The 19,056-nt window shown below is 35.1% G+C and overlaps 1 long non-coding RNA gene across 1 annotated transcript in view; it reads right to left on the bottom strand.

Annotated features, from left to right (window-relative positions):
* Positions 1-868: 868 nt before the first annotated feature.
* LOC134740335 (uncharacterized) overlaps positions 869-19,056 on the bottom strand; it is a 105,842-nt gene continuing 87,654 nt past the window's right edge. The window contains exon 4 of the long non-coding RNA XR_010127728.1: positions 869-887. This is a non-coding gene — a long non-coding RNA (uncharacterized LOC134740335). The remainder of the gene's footprint in view (positions 888-19,056) is intronic.

Below are 19,056 nucleotides of genomic sequence, written 5' to 3'. Positions count from 1 at the left end.
AGGGGGTAGCCAGAAACTGGCTTGCACCCAGAGGGAAAGAGTTAAGCTGCTGACCCTGTAGCTGGCCTTGCAGGCCAGGGAGTGCAGCTGCAGGCATGGGGTGGCAGAAGCTGCAGAGCCGATTGCTGAGAGGAGCCTCAGAGCCTGAGCAGATAGCCAAGATAAAGGAAGACAGTGTGAGAAAGCTGCTGATGAGACAGCTGCTGAATAAAACCACATTTCACCTGCTTACAGTCCCCATGAGTGTTCTTTCAGCTATCTGCCACACACCTGCTCTGCTCGAACCTCAGCATGGGCTTGAACGACCCTGAGCATGACATTTGGCATAGTCATGGACCTAACACCATGCTTATAAGGGAAAATACCTTCTTTGTCTCTAGATGACCCTAATGCAGTGGCTACTTTTAGTGAAATTAGAGTAATTTACTTTTCTAAAATAAATTACACAGGTGATCCTAGTGGGAGTTTCTATCTAAGGAAGATGAAGAGAAAAAATCTACCATTCCTACCTGCAATATAGATTAAACCACAGGAGTGCCTCCCCTCTACCAGTGCCTTCCATTCTACTCATTTCATGTAGTCTCCATACTGTGACAAACAGGATATATTTTTCTTATTTATACCTGCATCTTGAGAGATGAGCAATCTGCCTTGACCATAGAAGGAGCTCAATTGATCTGTTGAGTGGGGACTGAATCCATAAACATATTACATCTACAATGCTTTGAGGCCCATTCATTTGAAAGAGGCTTGTAGACATACCCAATTTCACACGCAGATCATAGAACTCACCTTGGGGATCTTGTCCAGACCAGGGAAGAGCATTGCTGTCTCTGATGGTGAAGTTCTGGCATCAGAAATACTTTGGTGTGCCACTCTGGACTGCCCTTAAGTGAAAATGAACATTGCAAGTAAGCAGTTTTGGACTGTGCTGGCAGCACTATTCAGGAAAAAATTACACGGCCTATTACTAACCAATTCCAGGTGCTTGATGAAGTTGTTTCAGTCTGTGTCCTCAGCATCAGCACACAATAAACCCAGTATTACCCAACTTCAGAAATTCAAGAGAATCAGTGTCTGTTGCCTCTCAAATGCCTTTGAGGAAATTAGCAGTATTTTTTTCTCATCTACATGTAGGTATACCATTATTTGGAATGTACATGTAGATAGTCTGAGAACCTAGGCTTTGAGAATAAACATTCATTTGTAAGTGATAATTTTTTTCACTGATACAAATGTATATTATTTCAAGATTATAATGAAATCTGTACATGGAGCTATGGCTATTTAAGAAAAAAATTGTTAAAGCATTAAAATTTAAAAATTTATATTCAATGTAAAATTTACATAAAACAGAAAGAGGATGCAAATTATATATATTGAATCATCACCATTTTTATTTGTTAGAAAAAAAAATCTACATTTAGAAAATAATGCTAACAGTAAATACAATAAAATAGCTAAGGGTAAATACAATAAAATATATATAGATAAAAATAAATACAATAACATATATAGACAAAATAACTATGGTTCTACAACTATTACTCAAGGTCATACATATGACCATACAAATATATATGAAATAATATGCATTTGAGCTCACTCAAGGCAGAGTACTCATCTCTCAAGATGAAAATATAAACAAAAAAATATATATCCTGTTTGTCACAGTATGGAGACTGCATGACATGAGTAGAATGGGAAGCACTGGTAGAGGGGAGGCACTGCTGTGGTTCAAGGTTATACATGTGACCTTGAGTAATAGTTGTAGAACTGTAGTTATTTTGTTCATTTGTATTTATTTCATAATTATTCTATAATGAAAGTGAATTACCTTCAAAGTTACTACAAAATTGTCCTGAATTAAACATTTGAGGAATTTTCACTTCGAATTGTTGGAAATGTTGCAAAGGTTTTGTTAAGAATTTAGAATCTCCTTTTTTCTTCTAGCAGTAATTTTTAAAGAAAGTAATTATATATAAATAAAGAAAGCAATTATATGGATAAAAAAGACATCTTGTTTTCCCTTCTATCTCTGTAGAGTAGTTAAGCCTGAATAACAAAATGGCTTTATGAGTTAAGATGAAATTGCAAGAAACTTCAGAAATGCCTTTTCTCATTATCTCCCTCAGACATCTGTCAATATTTATCTGTTAATAGACTAAGCAATCAGCCTCAGTAAATAAAATATCAGATCCAAATATATATCATTTAAGCAATCAGAAGGATGAGTGGGGATAGGATATTAGCATGACAATTATGTCAAATACCCTTATTTATATGGATCTTTCCTTCACAAAAGTTAATAGATGGTGAAACTAGCAGAACAGTAATGACATTCCTCAGGTTTTCTCCCCATTGTCAACCACTTCACTGATATTCATGAGAAGCCTAATTGGAAGCAAATTCAGAAATAAACAGACTCCAGTTTATAAAAGTAGGGCAAAAATCAAGGTCACTTGGGTAATCAACTAAAACACAACTGGTACTCACATTGAAGTCACATGCTTTCTGTGACTTTGGTAAAGTCTGACTTTTCTTTGTTGACAGTAAAGTGGGATACAACTGCATACTGGCCTTTGACTTACTAGTTTTATAAACTTGAGGAGGTTACTTAAACTCTTTGAAGCATATGCAAAACATTTTCAGAATGAGATTATGAAATAAATTTCATATAACTTGATGATATGGTTTGGCTGTGTCACCACCCCAATCTCATTTTGAATTGTAGCTCCCATAATTCCCACATATTGTGGGAGGGACCTGTTGGGAGATAGTTGAATCATGGGGGCCATTTCCCCCATACTGTTCTGGTAGTAGTGAATAGGTCTCATGAGATCTGATGATTTTATAAGGGGTTTCCCCTTTTGCTTGGCTCTCATTCTTTCTTGCCTGCCACAATGTAAGACATGCCTTTAGCCTTCTGCCATGATTGTGAGGCCTCCCCAGCCACGTGGAACTGTGAGTCCATTAAACCTCATTTTCTTTATAAATTACTCAATCTCAGGCATGTCTTTATCAGCAGCATGAAAACAGACTAATACACTTGGTGTGATAATTTTGAGAAAAAATGTGTAAATTACTCAGTACAATGTCTAACATTAAATAGGTTTTCAAGGCATATTACTTAGATCACTTAAGAATATTAAGAGAAACTTATATAACGCAAATGAAATATACCTAGTAAATGATCAGTTCCTTAAAAGCAATAGTCCTTCATCTATTCTGTAAGACGATGATGATAATTTAATGAAAATCTGAAATAGTCTCAGCATTTTAAGCAAACCTATAGTTACATGCAGCTGTGGATTTGAATATGTTCATATTAGCCCTGGCTCTACTTTTGAAAGATGCAGTTTCTGAGATGTTTTTCCTTCTCTAGGCACGTGGTAAAATGGTGGTTGAAAATGCAAAGTACAAAATTCAGGAAAATACAGAAAATAGAGGATGATTTCACAGTAAAAAATTGTTATAAAATTCTATTCATCAGCTTTGCTACTTTGAATATCCACACCTTATCTTAAAATTGGTGATAATTACAACAACTTCACATGGTTTTTGAGAATATTTAGTGAGTTAATACATAGGACAGGTACCAATCACACAGTAGATTATTAATAACTCAGCTCCCTACTGACACTCTACCTACCTTTTGCACAAAAAAAACCTTCAAATTAAAATTGTCTTCAACAACTAGCTCTAGCCCAGATTAATGCAATATTATATATGAGAAAAACAGTTGATCATACATGGTAATTTGTGTGTGAAAATTTAATAAACCCCATCTGAAAAATGTCTGAAGTACAACATGGAAGAAAGATTTGGTAGAATATTTATTATTTCTGGTAATTTAAATGTATATTATTACGATCTAAGGATTTTAGGGCAATGCAAACAAAACGTAACAATTTGTGAAGTATTGATAAACTATTAAATATTTTATGTTTTAATGACTTTATATCAACCAGTCATTGCTTATATCATGCAACATATAAGTATAGAATACTTCAGTAAATGTGAATTATATTATACTAAATTCAAGACCATTTTGTTGGAAAACTGGTATAAAGTTTTTCCTATACAGTAAAATATCAGTTCTATCTATATAATTCTTTTTACAAGCTACAGCAAAAACTTTTTAGATTTTTAAAGATGAAGCTTCTTTCTAAAATACTAGAAAATAAAATGGTTTAATACAGACAAAAACGACTAAATTCAGTATCATCATAAACAAAACAAAAATGCTTGGAATTTGTGCTTGTTGCTTTGGTATCATTAATTGCATGAAAAATGATAGCTTCTTTCAATGTAAATGAAAGTATAGAGGTGGCTATCCTTAGAGTACATATAAAATGATTATGAACTTGCATTCTAAGATCTGAGATCAAATTTTAACCCCTATGTTATTTCTGCACCTGATTTCTTTGTGCTGTCTCAAATATAAAATGAAGCTCTTTTCCAGATCCCTTTATTCTGAATCCTCAAAGGAGTCAGGGATTAGCAGTCACATAAAACCAAATTTCTGATAGTTACTCTCATGTATAAAACTACAACACAGATTTGAATAGTAAATTCTTCATGGACATGTCATAAAATTGTGATAAAACTGTAAAATGTAGTTTTGCTACACGTACAAGTTATCATGATACATATCAGATTGTTTAATGTATTATAAACTAAGAAAAATAAGAAACTTAGCATCTAATCCGTAGTAGAATTACAAAATCAGATTAACATCACATTCATGAATCACCTTCAATCACTATGAATTTTGATATCAAATTATAAGTATTGATTAATATGCATTTTAATAACTTGGGAATCTTTTTAAGACACAGATTTTCATTCAGTAGTTCTGGGATCCACAACCTAGCAGAAACCTAGGTAATGCCTAAGTTGTTGGCCTGAGTACACACTTTAAATCTGATGATTCTAACCTACTGCTATCAATAGCACTCTCTGCCATTATGAAACTGTTCTATATCTGTACTGTTCAGTAGGATGCCAGTAGCCACATATGGCTATTAAGCTTTTGAAAATGTCTAGTGTAAATGAATGACTGAATTTTAATTTAATTCATTTTAAATTTAAATTTAAATAGCCTAACCATGTGAGACTAGTGGTTACTGGTTATTGGACAAGAGAGGTCTGGAGGATATAAACAATTTATCTTGATGATATGGGAAGATACTTAAGGCAAAAAAAAAAACTTTCCAAAAAGAAACTCATAGTAATAAATATTGACTTATTTCATGTTAATAAGTGTTTATCAATTCCTTCAAATGTGTCACAGTTACACTAACCATAACTGTATGACATTATAAATCCACATAGAATAATAATAATTAGAATCAATGGTTTCAAATCACTGTTGTGCCACCTACTAGCTGTGATATCTTGAGTAAGTATTTGCCCACTTTGTGCTCCAGCTTCCTCATGTTTAAAAGGGGATAATAATAGTAATATTATTGTAAGAGTTAAATTAGTTGATATTTGTAAAGCATTGCCACAGTGTCTAACACAAGCCTAAATATCATTTTTAATAAATTTTAGCCAACATTTTGCATGCAAAAATTACTTTGAAAGATTATTTTGAATTTCAAGAACTAATTTGGCATAATTCACACATAGTAAAATTCATGGATCTTAAGTGAATTGTTAGATAAGTTTTAACAGATACATCACTGCAGAAAGTTCCTTAATCCCTTTCCTCAGATTAAACCACCCAGCAAACACAGCCTTTTTATTACCAGAGATTAGTTTTGTCTGTTCCAGAACTACATATAAATGCAGTCGTACATATTCATTCTTTCTTCTTTCCTTCCAAAGAATATTTTTAAGTTTCATCTATTGCTGAGTACTCTATTGTATAACTTTGTTCTACTGTAAACTTTTTTATCCATTCTCCTGTTGAGTCGTTTTGGTTAACAATAAATAAAGCTGCTGTAACCATTTTGGTACAAACATTTTGTAAATATCTATTTTTATTTCTTTTGGATAAATACCTAGGAGGAGAATCACTGGGTTACAGGAAAGGTATATGTTTAACTTTTTAAGATATGCTCAAAAAGTTTTATCAATTTGTTGGGAGAATATTTGCCACAGGCCTCTCACATTTTGGGATGTTTGGGAGCAGAGGTAGTGACTGCTTTTGTTCTGGACTATCACTTTAATGTATATTGAAAAACCTTGGGAATTAGAGATAGTGTACCTCAGGAGCAAAGGGCAGATTTGCTTCCTGTCCATATAATAAAGAAAATGTTTCCTTCCAGGGCAAACCAACTATTCATTATTTAAAATTCAGTTTCCCTAACCTCAAGGTTCTTCTCCTCTAACGTATTCCACTGCCTGTACAAGGATCAGCTGACCATATTTTCACCACCCTGTGGAAAGTGTGGCTCAGCGGTTCTGCAAAACTGCTGGCCTCTGCATGGCTGCTGATCTTGCTGTGAATAATCACTTGTCCTTTGTCTCTGACCCAGGAATCTTTTGCTTTCTTTCTGGAATCTGTAAAACTATGGCAGGCTTGATTGTTACTTTGCAAGTCGGGTAAAATATCAAACGCTTCACAGTTTTTGGTAGTTTTGTAACAAGGATAGATGTTGACAGACACACAGAATGCTAGAAAAGGAAAGATGAAGGCCTAGATTCTTTTACATGATTTCAGAGAAGTGCACCAGAATACCAGTAACATGTTGATCAAATCATATGGTTAAAAATGTGCTTACAAGGAGACACTAGTGAGGTGCTTGCAGCTGAGTACCAGAAAGGAGGTCTGAAGACAATTGTCTAAATGATGCCCTGACTGTGCTAACTCTACTTTGGGCAAGGAGATTTCCTCACTGATCTGGTAATCATCCTTGGGTTTATCTCATTATTATAATTAGTACAAAGATTTGATTAGATTGGCAGATACTTCTACATCCCCCACCACATTTTAGACCATATTTACAAAAACACACAGCTACATTGTGACAGCATTTTTCACAATTGCTATGAACATAAATTGGGCCCCAATTGTTAATTTTTTGTCAGGTTGCTTGAAGATGAAGAGATGGAAGTATATGATGCTTGATAAGAAAGAATAGTAAGAACTCAGCCTCTTTTGCAATCTATCATGCCAACCTGAGACGCATTTGGACAAGAAACTAAAAGGTTTCAGTGTTATGTTTTTGTTTTTCTGTTATTGTGCTTTATTTTTATTTTTGTTTTTGCAGTGGGTCCTGGGTGCCATAAGGAAGCTTTGATCCACTCAAAGAGAATTGTTTCCCTGAGAGAAAAGAAAAAAAAAGCATTTTGAGAAAACAATAAATCTAGTATGCAAGCTTATACTGCCCTAGATTGCTAGGTTTATAAAGCCAATACGGTGACCAACTAGCAAATGGGCCAGTTTTATGTTATCTGTGATTCCACTTCTCACATACTATTTCTGTGGATGTTTTACGTGATTGTACTATGAATGCTGATGTGGTTCGGCTGTGTCCCCACCCAAATCTCCCTTGAACTGCAATAATCCCCATGTGTCAAGGGCTTGGCAAGGTAGAGATAATTGAATCATGGGGGTGGTTTCCCGCATACTGTTCTCGTGGTAGTGAAAAAGTCTCAGGAGATCTGATGGTTTTATAAGGGGCTTTTACCTGTTTTCCTGAGGCCTCCCCAGCCATGCAGAACTGTGAATCAATTAAACCTCTTTTCTTTATAAATTACCCAGTCTTGGGCAGTCCTTTATAGCAGCATGAAAACAGACTAATACAAATGCTTATGGGTAAAAGAGCGATTTGCTTACTCAGTGACCATGGCATGTAGAGAACTGCTGATAAAACACATAAGTCACTCCTCAACCTGTCTCACTGTCCTCATGGAGGAGGTCCAATAGAAACAACATAGTATCTTAAGAAGAGAATGGGAAATCATAGCCTTGCTTAGGGACTTAACCACATCACAGAGAGTATGAAATGCAATATCTCAATACAACCATATATGGTCAGTTGTGAAGATAAAGGGAGCTGGAGTTTCACAGTACAAAACTAATTGAATTCAGTTTTTGCACCCATAGTCCTAGTTGTTGCAAATATTGAGACTGTGAAGATATATAACTGAATTTGTTGCACAAACTGGTAGCATTTTGTATGCTGTTTTAGATGTTGTCAGCTCTTTCTTTTCTATCCCAAAGGCATCTAAGAACCAAGACCAATTTGCATTCATATGACAAAACCTCTAATATACATTTGAAATATTCTCACAGAGGTATCTAAACTCACGCCATTTGCCACCTGTGGCTGGGTCAGGATTTGGCATAAATGTCTTCAGTTATGATGCCCAAAATTTTCAACTACACAGTATAAATGATGTCCTGTTGGTTGACAAGTTGGCAGTCTCATTCTCAAAGGTCCCGACTGTGGTGGTATATTTCCTCCATCAGTAGGAGTGGTTAATAAACCCTGACAACTTTCAGGAGTCTACTCACCAGGTAAATTTTCTTGGGACTATGTGGAATGGCTTCAAAACTGTTAGTTCCTCTGGCATTCAAAGAAAATTGCTCTATCTTGTTCCCACAACACTACCAAAAGGAGACCCAGCACTCTGTTACATTTTTAGGTTTTGGAGACAGTTTGTGACTCACTTGGACATTCTATAATATTTGGTCTCTCATATTGGCTAAACTGCAAATTAGTATCCTTTGATTGGAGACCAAATCACAGGTTACATTGTAAACTGCTTAATGAACTGCAGCATGCTTTTTACTTTTGGATCCCCCCAACCCCAATTACTACTTCGAGTAATATGTTTTCATGACTGATGTGGAGCCTTGGGCAATGGATGTCAGCTTCTATCCTGCCTTGTCTCCACCGTGAGCTTTTGACTCATCCCCTCCATGACATGGCAACAAGGTACATCCCCAGAAAACAGTTATTAGATAGTTACTGTGCTCTTGTTAGAAGGAATGTCTGTCCCAAGAGGGCCCGTGCCTCTGGCCTGATATTCCCATTTTGGGGTGACTCAACTCAGACTTATTGACTATCAAAATGGGAAGGGCCCATCGAAATGCACTTGTATACTGAAAATGGCATATTTGAGAGCATAGCTGGCCAGATTTTCCTAAATGCCTAGTCCTGTTTTACTGATGGTTTATCTAAACTGAAATGCAATGGTATCCACTAGGCTGTTACATCTGTTCAAACCCAGCACCAGCTATGCAGAACTGAAAATGGACATTGTTGCTCTGCTCATTGGGCAGAACTCTAAGTTGTCCTCACGGCACTGGCCAACACTCCCCTTGATGAATTTTACTATATTTTTACTGAATGTTGGAGTACTGCCAATTGCCTAGCTGTTCAGTTTGCTACTTGGAAAACTACATTAACAAAATTAAAGTCACCATTGTTTATGTGTCCTCATCTTTTCTAATTATTATAATTATAATATTTAATCATGATAATTTTATCATTATTGTTTTAACATTTTTTCCTTTGGTTAATGCTTTTTGTGGTTTCTTTAAGAAATTTTTGCTTATCCTAAAATTGTAGTGCTATTATACTGTTTGCTGCTAGAAGCCACATAGCTTTAGCTTTTATGTTTATGTCCATAATTAATCCCAAAATAACTCTCTTAAAATGTAAGATAGGAAAATAGGGGTTCATTTTTTATAATATTGCATTGTGTCAATGATATTCATTGAAAAGACTTTCCTTTCCCCATGAATTGCATCTGTGACCCTATTAAAAACCAATACCGTATATGAGGAATGGCTAATTTTTTTAAAAAATATATTTTTATGTTTTTGTAAATAGGATTTCTTAATCAAGGCAGGAAAAAAAAAGCTAAACACAAGAAGAAAATGTTGGCATAGTTTTAAAAACAAACTTTAAAACTTCAATTAATCAAAAGTGCATTAAAGAAAAACCAAGGTATACAGGCAACAAATAGCACAATGAATGGAATCATACCTCACATCTCACTACTAATATTGAATGTAAACTGCCTAAATGCAAATGGTCACCAAAAGCAAGCAGGAGTAGCCTTCTTATGTCAGACAAAACAAACTTTAAAGCAACAGCCGTTAAAAGAGACAAACAGGGACATATAAATAATGTCCCTCTTTAAATAAAAAAATAAATTTATTTATTTAATGTTCCTCTTTATATATAAAAGGCCTTGTCCAACAGGAAAATATCACAATCCTAAACATATATGCACCTAACACTGGTGCTCCCAAATTTATAAAACAATTACTAATAGACCTAAGAAATGAGATAGACAGCAACACAATAATAGTGGGGGACATCAATACTCCACTGACAGCACTAGACAGCTCATCAAGACAGAAAGTCGAAAAGACAATGAATTTAAACTATGCCTTTGAACAAATGGACTTAACAGATATATACAGAACATCTCATTCAACAACTGCAGAATACACATTCTATTCAACAGTGCATGGAATTTTCTCCAAGATAGACCATATGATAGGCCATCAAGCAAGCAAATCACATAAGAGTACATAAATATTTTTAAAGCAGATCCAAGAAATATATGTGTGTGGTAAAAATACATGAACCAGTAAGAGAATGATAAATAAATGAGGAACTCATGTTACCACTTGGTGGAGGCAGGCAGGTAAGAAAATGGAGATATACATGTCTAGATGCAAGTTATTTATAATGGGTTAGTTTGAGGAATAATAATTTCAACACTATTCATTATAATATTTAAAATAATTATGTGAATAAATATATATTTAAATACATAAGCATTTGAAAATCTAAACATAAAAATAAAGATATATGCAAAATTTAATTATGATACTGCATTATTACCGAAGGATAACTGAGTTCTGTGTATCTGATCCCCTGTCAAAAAGAAATCACAGGCAAAAAAAAAAAAAAAAACACAATAAAAGCATGTTTTGATCACCAAGGTTGAAGCTACTATGAAAGCAAAAGTCTAAACCTTGTATTAGTTTTTCTACTCTTCATTGTTGAAATACTTAAGGCAATAATAAATGACTTGCGTGTTGAACATCAGTAAAAACATGGCAGCTAAGTTTCCGCAACTAATATTTAAAGCAGCACAAATGGCCAAGGCTTTGTGTTTGCACTTCTGTGTAGGTCATCTTTTCTATGAGCATACTCTGCACAATGGCCAAGATTAAGAGTGAATTATTGTTTTGGCTTTTAATTTTCACTTTTTATTTATTTTACAAGAGTGAATTATACAATTTGACAACTTGCATTTTTATTTTTTTAATTTTTTAATTGATACATAATAATCATACATATTTATGGGGTACATATGTTATTCTGACAGCTGCATACAATGTGTAATGATCAAACCAGAGTATTTTGATATGTATTGTCTCAAATACCTATCATTTCTTTGTAAGGGAACATTTCAAATCTTTTCTTCTAACTATTATGAAATATACAATATATTGTTAACTACAATCAGTGTACTCTGCTATCGAAAGCTATGACTTATACTTTCTTTGTAAATGTATGTTTGTACCCATTAACTAACCTCTCTTTATCCCCTCTCCAACCTTCCCAGGCACTGGTAACTATAATTCTATTATCTACCTCCATGAGATCAACTTTTTTTTGCTCACACGTATGAAAAAAATATGCAAAATATGTTTATTAGTCAGAGTGTGCTCTCTTTAATCCTGGCTGTCTGAACACCATGCATCTCCACACATTCTGCACAAATGATTTTAGACACTGGTAAGTCATAATTATACTCTTAGATCTCAAGCTTGTTGAGGATGTCATTGCTTTTGACATATAAAAAGAGTAATGGCACCAAGGAAGATTATAGAAACATAAAAGTAGATGCCTTGTGTTGCTTCTGTCTATTTGTGACAAATCCTGGCTAGTAAATAACATGAAAAAAGATGAATTTCCAAATAGATAATGACAACTTGATCAAAGGAAGAAAAAAATGAGTCATGCAAAACAGGTTTAATCAGGTTAATTAGAATCCGGGTTGCATTTTGGACCTGGGAATACTTATCAACAGGCTGTCATTTGAAGGATTATCTTCATTTAGTCTAAGGAGCATGGCAGGTGTGTAGCATTTGGATATAATGTCTTGCACTAGCTCTCTGGGAAGAAGCTCTCTCACAGAGTTGCAATTTAGCAGGCTGCCTCAACATAAACTGAATAATTCCTGGTGCTCTTGCTGTTATAATGTCTGGAAGCATCATTGACTGGTGGAAATGTTCATGGGGTTCCAAAGGAAGGAAGAGAGGAGGGGATAGAAAAACAAAGAGAAAGCGGGAAAAATAATGGTAAGGAGGACATGCAGAGGAGGAGAATGAGAGAGCAAGGGAGGGGAGTTAGAAGGGGAATGAGAAGTGGCCAAAAGAAGACAAGAAAGATATTGTGGAAGGACTTCAAGCATCCAGAATCACAATAAATTTATAAATACACAGCAAATGACTTTCAAATAAAACACTAACCTCACTTTGGGGAATGCAATCTGGTAAGACAGTTTTCTCTTGATTTATCTTTTATTTAAAATGGTCCCTTGGTTTCTTTTTCTTTCTTCGTCCTCCTCTTCCTTTACTCTTTACTCAGTTCTCCAATCCTCCTCCTTCTTCATCTTAATACACGCACTATTAGAAATGTCAGGCCAGGCGCCATGGCTCACGCCTGTAATCCCAGCACTTTGGGAGGCGGAGGCGGGCGGATCACGAGGTCAGGAGATAGAGACCATCCTGGCTAACACGGTGAAACCCCGTGTCCACTAAAAATACAAAAAATTAGCCGGGCGTGGCGGCGGGCGCCTGTAGTCCCAGCTATAGCTACTCGGCAGGCTGAGGCAGGAGAACGGCGTCAACCCGGGAGGCGGAGCTTACAGTGAGCCGAGATCGCGCCACTGCACTCCAGCCTGGGAGATAGGGAGACTCCGTCTCAAACAAACAAACAACAACAAAAAAGGCAGTGAATCCAAAACACTTCCTTAAGCTGCAAGAAGTACACATTTTAACTCAGCCATAAACAAATGACAGGGAAATTGAATGACATGATATTACTAATTTCTTTGTAAATATACATTCCTTGAAGGATAGAAGCTGCTTCAATGGCTTGTATCTGCCTCACCTGAGGAGGCATTAGTGGTTGTAAGGATAACAAGGGAGGCATGTGACATGTAATTAGAAAAAAGTAATCAAAAAATTTCAGTTGCATTGAGCACAAAGGAAGAAACAAAAAACTGCCTTCATAGGCACTAAAGGTATTTTTTAATCGCTGTGTATTTATGATATAGTTTGTTCATTTCTTTCTAATTTTTATTTGGTTAGACATTTAAATGCTCATCCTATTCCACTAACACAAAATACACTCAACATACACACATGCATATATGCAATCCTACTAGATAAGAGGGGACATGGAGAAAAGTTTTATTTCTTACTTATCTTCTAGTTTTCTATTTACTAGAACATAATAGATTATATGCACATATTAGATTCCAAAAATTAGACTTATAAACCTTAAAAACCTGTATACCTCCAAAATAACTTAGTTTACTATAAAATTAATATTTTGAACTAAAATGTAAAATCTTAGACAATAATACTGTCTGAAAGAGACAATAGATGCCTACTTTTAATTAAAAGTCAATTTTTCAGCAATCTCATTACTGGGTATATACCCAAAGGAATATAAATCATTCTGTTACAAAGCTACATGCACACATATGTTCACTGCAGCACTATTCACAATAGCAAAGACATGGAATCAACCCAAATGCCCGTCAATGGTAAGCTGTATAAAGAAAATGTGGTACATATACAGTATGGAATACTATGCAGCCATAAAAAGGAATGAGATCATGTCCCTTGCAGGGACATGGGTGAAGCTGGAAGCCATTATTCTCAGCAAACTAATGCAGGAACAGAAAAGCAGACACCACATGCTTTCACTTAGAAGTAGGAGCTGAAGGATGAGAACACCTGGACACAGGGAGAGGAACAACACACACTGGGGCCTGTCGGGGAGGGCGGGGTGGGGAAGAACATTGGGGAAGAGTTAATGCATGCCGGTCTTAATACCTAGATGATGGGTTGATAGATGCAGCAAACCATCATGGCACATATTTACTTATGTAACAATCGTGCACATCCTGCACATGTATCCTGGAACATTAAAAAAAAGTCAATTGCTATAAAATAATACAAATTGTTCTATTAATATTCATATAGCACTGCAAGTCTTTTGACAAAACTTCAAGCACCTCTCCTTCCTTTCCAGTTCTCTGATTTATGAAGACATCCTCTCTCAATAATTAAAAAAAGTTTTAAGTATTATTTTCTGATATTGATAATTTTATTTCAAATATGATACTTAAAATATATTTATTGACTTTAAAAAATTATATTTTTTTACTTTATTTACTAATTTTTTATAATTTAGTTCTATTAATACTTTAATATTTATATCTATACTCTCAATCATTCCCATATGCTAATATTACACATTAATATTTTGGTACAAAATTCAGTAATTTTTAAAATTATAGAATGTATTAAATATTGTGTTATATTTATTAAAGCAAGCATTTACAAGTGAGCTGCATAATACATTCTGAGTATGTCATTTGCTTAAATCTCCACTTATTTAATATTTTACTTTTGTTATTCTCACATTTTTTTTAGATCTCATCAGCAAATTGTCTCTAAACTCTTCACTACATCTCTAAACAGTTTCATATTGTTGATCATAACATTTAATAGATTGCTTCCTATTTATTTCATTGATGCCATTCCTCATACAGCTGACAATCCTCCTCCTTCAATCTCAACATTCAGCCAAAGAGATAAGAAAAGGTATGACACAGAAAAAATGGGAACATAATTTTAGAATAAAAGGAATCATCAGAGGATACAAAACACCTCATTCAAGACAGAAATGAAGTACTCAGTAGAAAAGTTGGAAGTTAGGTAAGTTATCCTAAAAGATAAAGAGAAACACTAAATAAAAATAGTAAGTAAAAGATGAGCACCTTCCTTAGTTAATGTATTAAACAACTTGCTGGTTTACCACTGCAAGCAGGCACCCCAGAAACCAACAGAATGGATTCAAAGAAGCCCTCATTGCAATAAAATATAGCTTGAAATATGTCATGCCTTCAGACATCTGATGATTTTCTTTTTACATATAGAACCAAAGTTCTCATTGAGTTTGCAATTTACTTTGGAAAATAGACAAGTTGTCAAACTGTGTGAAATGCTATGATAGGTGAGTAAATAGAATGCTTTCAAGGGGTAAATTTTTTTTTTTTAAAAAAGAGCTATCCTCAGCCTGAGAGTGTGGGTGGACATGGATAGAGAAATCGAGTAAAGCTTCCTAAATGGGCTGACCCCCCGGTGTTAAAATCTGAAAGAATGAACAGGAGTTCATCTGATGGAACAAAGTGGGAGAAAGCTTTTCTAGGTATCAATGTTTCCATCATGACTCCTGCACCTCTCGCTGAGTTGCGGTTGTGGATTAAGGGCATTGGATGCATTGTGGAAACATGCTGAAAAATCAGTGGGGCTCATGACAAGTTTGGACAATATAAACTGTCACATAATTGATGAAAATCGTTCATTTGATGAATTTGACCAGATCAAGCAACGTGTGACTAATGTGATGCCAGAAGTGTGCAGGAAAATAAGACATCCACTCTGGGAAAGGGGAGGAAAATGACTTTCCATCATTTTCGGAAATATGACATGCCTTCTCAAGTCACTGAATTCTCATTATCCACCTGACAGTCTTCCAGCACTAATGCACCTGTTGGAATAATGTGGATGGGGACTTGTACTAAGCACAAAAGAGACTGTCACTTTTCAGAGAGAGCTAAACAAATGGTCTGAAGCTATTAGAGAATGTTCTGCCTTTCTATATAAATACTTTCCGGAGAGAGAATGCAGTTTCACAAAATGACGATACAACAGAGGGTCTTAAATGTTTTATTTACAATAATATGAGGCAAATACCGTTATTTTAGAAAGTTTCATGGAGACAACAATATCTTAATTCTTTGCCTAAATGTTTGAGACTTTGTAAAATTAGAAATAATGGCATAGAAAGCTGAATCGTAAACTGGAAAATCTTTCATGATTGTTTCATCCATTCCCTACATGTTTGCACCCAAACATTGAATTTGCAAGAATCTCAGATATGACATTTCATGAATGACTCAAAATTGGACTAAAGAAGTGGAAAAATTATGTTAATTACCATTCCTGATCAAGTCTAACTTTGAAGAGATGAGTATACCTGATAAAACAAAAAGATGCAGTTTCTGATACGCAGAGAGGTTAGACATGTGGTCAAAAATAAACAAAAGGAATTTCCATGTCAAAAATATTCAGTTTCAATACAAAGAGTGCACATAGGAAAGCATTGCAACTAGGAACAAAATGCAAAGCTATTAAAGTAACAGGTTGAAAAATAAATACAAGGTATGCACCCAAACCTGCCATTATCAGAAGCAACACAAGCTGTCAGATAGCTAGAAGCAAAAAGGTAAGAAAATTACATATCTTCATAAAATGAGATTTCAAGTGCATTTTGAATTCACAATGGAGTATCCTCAATCAATAATAATAACAAATTTTAAGAAAGGCCCCAAATGAGCAATTTTACAATTGTAGCATAAGTAATATAATTATTTCAATAGTCTTTGCCAAATCAGAACAGATAACATTTCCTTATAGCAGAAACTAGGGCACATAAAAAAGTTTTAAAGTATATATTTGCAACAAGATACAAATACTATGGACAGTTAAAATAATATTCCATGTTGCAAGGCTTAGGAAATAGTAAAAGAACAGCAACCTCAGGATTTGAATGCCAATTTTAACCAAACTAAGAAAATGAAATATATAAGAATACAAACTTATAAATACTATCCTAGCATATCTTTCTTCTTCTTTTTCAAAAAAAAGGAACTTCTCTTAAAGGTACTCTTGGATACCTTTGAATAGCAGATTACTTAATATATTTTTTATTTATTTCTAGATATTTTATGATTGATAGAATTGAGAATGAATTAATATTTTGAGTGTCTTTCACATGCCAGTAATTTTTTTTTCTTTTTTTTAAATTATACGTTAAGTTTTAGGGTACATGTGCACAACATGCAGGTTTGTTACATATATACACATGTGCCATGTTGGTGTGCTGCACCCATTAACTGGTCTTTTAACATTAGGTATATCTCCTAATGCTGTCCCTCCCCCCTCCCCCAACTCCACAACAGGCCCCATTGTGTGATGTTCCCCTTCCTGTGTCCATGTGTTCTCATTGTTCAATTCCCACCTATGAGTGAGAACATGCAGTGTTTGGTTTTTTGTCCTTGCAATAGTTTGCTGAGAATGATGGTTTCCAGCTTCATCCATGTCCCTACAAAGTACATGAACTCATCCTTTTTTATGGATGTATAGTATTCCATGGTGCATATGTGTCACATTTTCTTATGTTTATTGCGGCACTATTCACAATAGCAAAGACTTGGAACCAACCCAAATGTCCAACAATGATAGACTGGATTAAGAAAATGTGGCACATATACACATGCCAGTAATTTTTATGCACATTATATTATTTATTCCATATAATATTTGAGGAGGTAATCATCATTGTCTTCATTGTGTATATAAGAATCTGAGACACAGATTGCTTAATGAATAAAGGTCAGTGATAAAAAGGGTGCTGTAGATTTAAAAGGCCTGGGTTTTATTTTGACTCTGCCATTTTCTAGCTGCTTAACTTTGTTCAAATTACTTAATGTTTTCCTGTGACCAAGTTTTTTTCAGAAACAATAGCACCTACCTTTTAATGTTGTTAGGGTAAATTTAGTTTCTATAAACTACCTGGGACAATGCAAGGCAGCAGTTCTCAATAAACACTGCCTAGTTCTTAACTTTCTATAATGTTTCACATCTTGTGAATACCAAGCTGAAAGTCAAACCCAAAATCTATCTAACACTGAAGTCTGTTTTATTTCTTTGTTATCATGCTCCTGCCCTCTGCAGGGAAGCAAACAGGAGGTGAAGTTAGGAGGTCATCAAAGGAGAGTGAATACCAACAGAAATCATAAACATTATTGTGTATTTGTGTGGTGTATGGGTGAGCCCAGAAAAGAAATAAAAATAACTGAATATCTGTGAAATTACATTCAATTCAAAATTGGTGGAATAAACCTGTTTTACTTCCTAAAATTTGAATGTGGAACAGGCATTTTAGCTCAGCCCTTTAAAGATGGGTTCATTATTGTCTTTCAAAGATACACTAAACCATACCAATTTCCTGTGCCATTTCAGGTAACAGGCTGAAAAATGTGTGAGCTTGTCAGTTGTCCTTGAGTAGGGCTTGTAAATTTCCCAGTGTTCAGAATGCCAGGATTAAGGTTCCTGCCCTTACACGTCCATAGAATCTCACTGTAACTCTACTATACCCTTGCTGAATTGAAGTGTTGTATAAAACTGAACTTTAGCCTAGTTTCCTTGTTGTATTTCACTGTCTACTCTGGAGGTGGAAATTCTACCCAAATTTCATTTTAGTGGGGTAAAGAGGGTGAGTGTGAGGGCTGAAATCTTCATATCATGCTAAGCCTTCTCCTGAAATGTCACCTGCAGTTCCACCAAAACCCCTTAGCTTACTTAGAGTACAAAGTGAATAGGCAGGTAGTTGGCTAATTTTCCATATTCCTCCACAATCCAAATTTTCACTCCTCTGTCTCATCTGTCATATTAAACCTCCCTAGTACAGACTTTGTCCTATTTATTTATTTATTTATTTATTTATTTATTTTTGACAGAGTCTCACTCTGTCACCAGGCTGGAGGGCAATAGTGTGATCTCGGCTCACCGCAACCTCCACCTCCTGGGTTCAAGTGATTCTCCTGCCTAAGCCTCCTGAGTAGCTGGGATTACAGGCATGTGCAACCATGCCCAGCTAATTTTTGTTTTTTGTTTTTTTTTTAGTAGAGATAGGGTTTCACCACTTTGGCCAGGCTGGTCTCGAACTCCTGACCTCGTGATCCACCCACCTCTGCCTCCCA

Source organism: Pongo pygmaeus, chromosome 9 (assembly GCF_028885625.2).
Source record: "Pongo pygmaeus isolate AG05252 chromosome 9, NHGRI_mPonPyg2-v2.0_pri, whole genome shotgun sequence".
In the NCBI taxonomy this organism is placed as follows: domain Eukaryota; kingdom Metazoa; phylum Chordata; class Mammalia; order Primates; family Hominidae; genus Pongo; species Pongo pygmaeus.
This window is presented reverse-complemented; position numbering and strand designations above follow the sequence as displayed.